Source organism: Schistocerca serialis, chromosome 4, assembly GCF_023864345.2.
Source record: "Schistocerca serialis cubense isolate TAMUIC-IGC-003099 chromosome 4, iqSchSeri2.2, whole genome shotgun sequence".
NCBI classification, from domain to species: domain Eukaryota; kingdom Metazoa; phylum Arthropoda; class Insecta; order Orthoptera; family Acrididae; genus Schistocerca; species Schistocerca serialis.
Genome location: NC_064641.1, coordinates 761,705,130 through 761,709,999, shown reverse-complemented (window position 1 = coordinate 761,709,999; position 4,870 = coordinate 761,705,130). Strand labels below are relative to the sequence as shown.

Genomic DNA, 4,870 nt, shown 5'->3' with positions numbered 1-4,870 from the left:
AGCATTAAAGGACTCCATCTTCACGCCACAAGTGGCCCATCGGGACCACACGACCGCCGTGCCATCCTCAGCTGAGGATGCGGATAGGAGGGCCGTGTGATCAGCACACCGCTCTTCCGGTCGTTACGATGGTTTTCTGTGACCGGATCCGCTACTATTCAGTCAAGTAGCTCATCAACGGGCATCACGACGCTGAGTGCACCTTGAAAAATGACAACAGCGCATGGCGGCCCGGATGGTCACCCATCCAAGTGCCGGCCACACCCGACAGCGCTTAACTTCGGTGATCTGACGGGAACCAGTGTATCCACTGCGGCAAGGCCGTTGCCACCATGCAACATTAGCGTGGTGCCATTTTTCAGTAGGACAATGCTCATCTACGCCTGACACCTGTCTCTATGATCGGTCTGCGTGACGTTGAAGTTCTCCTGTGGCCAACAAGATCCCCAGACCTTTTCCCAATGGAACATGTCTGGGACCAGCTCGAACGTCAATTGCATCCTAGGGCCAATATCAGGGATATCGAGCGCCGTTTACAGCAGTTGTAGGTCAGTTGTCTAAGAAGAGGATACAGTGTTTGTATTACACCCTTCGCAAGTGAATGAGTGCTTGCACGAAGGACAGAGGGAGTGCAACATCGTATTGGTAAGTGGGCTCATACCACCATGTTCTTTGAAACTGAGATTCGATTTCGTAATCATATACCCTCTCAAGCAGTGAAGTTTCAGTTCGTTTCCTCCTTTCCTTCCGGGTGCTTCACTATTTTTTTTTTTTTTTTTGTCAGACAGTGCAGTTTTTTAGAAGACCATGATGGCAAATTCGGATCTTACACTTAGCCCGACCTACAGTAGTATTCCCCCTCCGGTGGTGGAACAGAAGGGGTGTAAGATGATGATAGTGATACATGAAGTTTCGTTTCCATTAATAATCGTACATAGTGCTGCGTTTAGGGATACAGATGTTAATGGAGATCTAGATGCTGACGTTGCCGAATGCCGAAGCAGCAGTGCTTTTTCGTACCACTGTCTGCCAAACTACTATTCAGAATTTGAATAGACGTCTTTCGTAGGGACGTCAGATGTTACAGTATTGCACATTAAAAGTCACTGCCCTTCATGTGCCATTTTTACTTTCTGCGTGTGTCATTCAAACACAAAAACACTCTTTTTCCGCATTGTAACTGGGGAATAAAGTTACTAGAAACTTCGTTGCTATTTCTCATTGGAACTGGAAAATACAGTTAGTAGAAAGTCACTTCAGAAATAGTGCAGATGAGAGGTGATTTTCACTGATCCTATTAAATTCGAAATTCTACGAAACGCTGTACCATGATACGTAACCGTTATATTCGGCTTCCATATTCAGTAGCAGTTAACTGTACCTACAAAAAGATCGATGCGCTAAGCGTACAACTGCTTCCATCGCCACACGTTACCAAAACATCTTGACGACAACTCAAGAAAATTCTTCGAACTGTCTGCTGTGACAATAGAAGACTGTAAGCGGAAGGTTGAAGTTTTAAATGTCGCGTTTAAGGAATCATTCACGCATGGAGAATCATACAAGCATACCATATTTCGAGTGTCAAATCGACTCCCTCGTGGAGGGAGCAGAAATAGGCATCCATTATGTTGAGAAGCAGCAGATGTAATTGAAAACAAATAAGTCGCCAAGTCTGTATGGAATCCAAATTTAGTGTTATAGAGCGTACTCTTCGACATTGGCCTCTTATTTAACTTGAAATTTATTGTAAATCTCTCATCCGGCGAAAAGTGAAAGCAATGCGTAACTCCTAAAATCGCGTTTGCAATTATTTAAACTCGTATTTATAGGTGTCTGGTTGGTACCTGAGAAATATGTAAAACTTAATTTTACATCGGAATACGTAAATCTCAGTGTAGGTCAACAGAATCGTGAAAAAATTAATTTTGAACAGAAATGTATGGAGCACGAGCTACACGATGCGAAATCCGGGCTAGCCAGTACATCAATCAATTAGCCTGCGAGAGAGCAATCCGTTTTCAATGGAATTTACAGATGCTATTTTGCAAAAGAAATGACTCAGATTAAAATGTTGGCCCTGAGTATTGTTAATCTTTATCTCTAGCTTTGCAATCAATCACTGTACCAGGACTGCTACTGTAGTTACAGAGAAAATAAGCATACACATCAACGCATTTGACTTTCTGATAAAACCGCTTGAGAACTTCGAGAACTTACAAGACAGATCTTTTCTGAAGTCTGTTAGTGATATGTAACCTCGAAACTGATATATTATTTTCACAAGCAAACTTTACCTTCCAGTGGACATGCATTTTGACGGTAAATAAATTCCTTGGCCTACGTGCGCGCACGGAACGCTTGTCTGTTCTGCATCCTTTCGCCATAAAGGATAATGATTTGACTGTCAAAAATGAAATGTCATTTACCGTACTTGCGGTGTGCAATGCAAGATGGTATTTCACCAATTTTTACAAAAATGCTTCTGCAACATACAACTCGCGATGTGCAAAGCAAGCATTCAAACATATTCATAAATGTAAAGAATGAAAAATCAGGAACTAAACATCATGACTGATAAATGAGATCAAAGACTTCAAATATAACTACACTTCATTGAGCAATAACAACAATACACACGAGTAGATAAGTTAGCAAAATCTTTCCTAATAATTCTCCTGTGTATGATTACCTTCCTTAACACTTGTTTCAACTATAAGAGAAAGCTATATGTTGCATTACAAAATTTCTACACCAAACTTCAGTCATACGCAATATTCTAACAACAAGAAACTACACAACTAAAAACATAAAAACTTACTGGATTACCGTACACATTGGCTTACATATTCCTCTATCAATACAATCCTATTTACTCAAAACTTTTTATCAAAACGTATTATTACAAAATCCTTTTTAAATAATGTTGTCTCCATTGAACAACAGCCTAGCTTCTATCCTTTTCAAACTAAGTACATTGCCAGACTGACTCACACACACTACACGCTGCTACTCTCTTCCTAAGAAGTAACCTCTCTGACCAACAACTGTGGTCTCAAGAACAAACTTACAAAGAATGTGTTTATATCGATATTACGCATGTTGATTATATTTAACAAGTTTACGATTTCATTCACATTTATGGTCAAGACTTGAAAACCGACGCAGTAAATAGGACAGTCCCGATTCAGAAGTCTCAAGCGAATTGAAAACAGCGCAGGTGACTTCTGTATAGAAAAAGAGCAAAAGTAGGTTCAAATGGCTCTTAGCACTATGGGACTTAACATCTATGGTCATCAGTCCCCCAGAACTTAGAATTACTTAAACCTAACTAACCTAATGACAGTACACAACATCCAGTCATCACGAGGCAGAGAAAATCCCTGACCCCGCCGGGAATCGAACCCGGCAACCCGGGCGTGGGAAGCGAGATCGCTAGCAAAAGTAGGCATCAAATAATTTACACACCAGTATCCTTACACCGGTTTGCTGTAGAATTATTACGCGTATTCGAAATCCAGAGGCAATAAATGTCCTTCAAAGAGAAAGCCACTGTCTACAAATGAGCACGCGTTTAGAAAGCATCGCTCATGTGAAACTCAGATTATTTTTTTCTCATACGATATCCTACAGACAGATCTCATATTCCGAGATTTCGAGAAAGCGTTTGACGCAGTGCCCCACTGCGGACTGTTGTCGATGTTCTGAACATGCGGATTAGTTTCTCAGGTACGTGAGTGGCTCGATGGTTTCTTCAGCAACAGAACAAAGTACGTTGTCCTTGTCGGCGAATGTCCATAAGAGATAAATGTATCGCTAAGGGTAGCCCAGGGAGGTGTGACAGGAGCGCTCTCGTCCTCTGTGTGCATGAACGATTCGACGGATAGGATGGGCTGCAGTTTGAAACTGTTTGCAGATGACGCTGCAGTGTATGGACAGTATCGTTGTTGTTGAGTGGCTGTAGGAGGATACAGGATGACTCAGATGCGATTTTCTAAACGTAGAAAAGTCTAAATTAAGGCAAGTGTGTAGAAAGATGAATTTTGGAATGGCCGAATGCGGTGTTATTGGCGTGTTAGTCGACATTGCACGTTGGTTGAATATCGAGGCCTAAGACTGCAAATTACTATGAAACTGCTCAAGCACGTAAGGTCTGTAGTAGGGAAAGCAAATGGTCGATTTTGGTTTATTGGGAGAATTCGAGGAACTTATAGGACATCTTAAAGGAAATGACCAGTGGTGGTCAGGGTACACTTGCGGTCAGAAGTTTTCGATCGCCTATCACAGCTAAGGATTTGTGGTTAATGTTCTGGAGTAATGACAAGCGCCGGCAGGAATATCTCTGTAGAAACCCAGTGCGACTGATTCCTGAGTGCTGCTAGATTGTTTGGGATCACCATAAAGTCAGATTAAACGAAAGCATGGAAGCACCCTAAAAGTCGTGCTGCTAGATTTATTACGCATAGGGTTCGATCAACATGCAAGTATTACGGAGATGTTCCGTGAACTCAAATGGGAATACTTGGGGAGAAGAACATGTTACTTTCGCAAAATACTATTCAGAAATCTTAGACAACCGTCATTTTCGACGGACTGCAGAAGGGTCGTGTTGCCACGAACGTACATCTCGCGTAAGGAACGGGAAGATAAGAAGAACAAGTACTCATACGGAGGCATTTAGACAATGGTTTCTCCCTCGCCCCGTTCGCGAGTAAATCGGGAAAGGAAATGACCAGTGGTGGTCAGGGTACACTTGCGGTCAAAAGTTTTCGATCTCCTATCACAGCTAAGGATTTGTGGTTAATGTTCTGGGGTAATGACAAGCGCCGGCAGGAATATTTAGATCGCAAGAGCAGAGAGGGCTGTATGA

General features: G+C 42.1%; 1 pseudogene; it reads right to left on the bottom strand.

The window, feature by feature from the left end:
- Positions 1-211: 211 nt before the first annotated feature.
- On the bottom strand, positions 212-329 carry LOC126476030 (5S ribosomal RNA; annotated as a pseudogene).
- Between the last annotated feature and the right edge of the window lie 4,541 nt (positions 330-4,870).